The sequence below is a fragment of the Setaria italica genome, chromosome V, assembly GCF_000263155.2.
Source record: "Setaria italica strain Yugu1 chromosome V, Setaria_italica_v2.0, whole genome shotgun sequence".
NCBI classification, from domain to species: Eukaryota; Viridiplantae; Streptophyta; class Magnoliopsida; order Poales; family Poaceae; genus Setaria; species Setaria italica.
In genome coordinates this window covers 21,482,516-21,484,111 of record NC_028454.1, presented here as the reverse complement: position 1 = coordinate 21,484,111, position 1,596 = coordinate 21,482,516, and the positions used below count along the sequence as shown (strand labels likewise).

Here is a 1,596-nt window from a genome sequence, read left to right as displayed (position 1 = left end):
CCAGTGGCAGGCGTGCCAGGCCGCCGTCGAGACCGTGCTCAAGGGGGACCCCGTCGTGCAGGTCGACGCCGCGTCAGAAGCCGCCGCGGCCCCGCCGTTGCTCGGCGCCAGGGCGCCGGGCGCTGCTGCCTACGACATCCGCCACGTCGCTAAGGACCCCGACGCAGCCGCGGCGGCCGATCTCCACGTCGCCCGCGGCGGGCGCACGCGGTTCAAGCGCGCCGCCGCCTCCTCCACTTGCTCCAAGCCCCACCACAAGGGCAAGGTCAACAACAACAAGCGCGCCTCGCCCAGCTCTCCTTCGAGGCAACACCAGGAGCCGGAGGAGCTGGAACCTGAGCCGATGGTCGTCGAGCACGACGACGGCCGCGCGCCGAGCCACGACGAGGAGTCCGCTGGCAGCCACGATCACCAACTGCAGGGGTCGGAGGACACCGACGCGGAGGCAGGCTCCCACGTGAGCCAGGCCGAGGCCGAGCCACAGAGCCAAGCGGCGCCGGTGAGCAGCCAGGTGCTGGGAGCGGATCCGGAAGAAGAGGAGGTTGGGCTGGAGCTGACGCTCGGGTTCGAGCCGGCCGCCGCGAGGCAGGCGAAGGCGCGATCTGCGCGCTTCGACCTGAGCGCGGCGTCGAGCCTCATCGGCCTGCGGCTCGAGCAACCAGCCTGAGCTCACACCTCACCTCACACCTAAGAAAGAGGACAGTTTTGGGACCCCGCTTGTCAGAACTCAAGAGGCAAACAGCAGCCAACAAAATAGATTTCCTAGATTTCTTTCCTTTTTTTAACCGTTGCCTTCCTTTCTTCTTTGTAAAGAGTAAAGGTTGGTGGACTGCAGACTGCAGACTGCACAGCACAGCGTCGTCGTAGGATTTCTCTGTTTCTTGTGTCCTGTACTCATGTGATGGTGTCTTTGTTCAAACTCTTGAAAGTTTGGCTCTTCCTGTCACAAAATTGAACTTGTTTATATAACATCAATATAGAAACCTCTCATGAGATTCATATTGATATCAGAAACGAGATCAGATACAAAATTTAATTTTGTCTACTACCTTAGATGCCCCTCATATTTGCATCGGGTATTCCAATTTTTATGCCACTTATATAGGTTCGATCTTTATCTACCCACTTTTTCTAATGGTATTTATCTACCACTTGAGTTTACCATGGTGATATACTTCCGTAAGTTATTAAGGCTCTCATTGGTTGGGCTTTCCAACCTGCTTTTGCTTTTCAAAAGCTAAAAGCCAACCAAAGGGCCTAAAAGCTCTACGTGCTTTTGCCCAAAAGCTACTTTTGCTCTAGTACAAAATCAAAAGCACCTTCCCCCTGCTTTCAAGTGCTTTTGGGGTAAAAAATTACCCACCTACCACTGGTTATGATGTACCCTTTCAGATCTATTTTTTCTCCCGCACGCACAGACCTCTCCTCTCCTCCGTTCACCCGCACAGCGCCATCTCCCCACCCGTCGCCCGCCGGCCTTCCTCCCCTTGCCATTGGGCCGGCCGTCCGCCTCCCCTGGCCGCCGGCCAGGCACCATCGCCGCCCCTGGCCGCCGGGCCTCGTGCCGCCGCCCCCTGACGGCCGTTCGCCGCCCCC

General features: G+C 57.8%; 1 non-coding gene across 1 annotated transcript in view; it reads left to right on the top strand.

Annotated features, from left to right (window-relative positions):
- The window catches only part of LOC101782729, a 1,740-nt gene extending 704 nt beyond the window's left edge, over positions 1-1,036 (top strand). The window contains exon 1 of the transcript XR_002677678.1: positions 1-1,036. This exon is cut by the window's left edge and continues 704 nt beyond it. This is a non-coding gene — a transcript (LOB domain-containing protein 41).
- Positions 1,037-1,596: the final 560 nt, after the last annotated feature.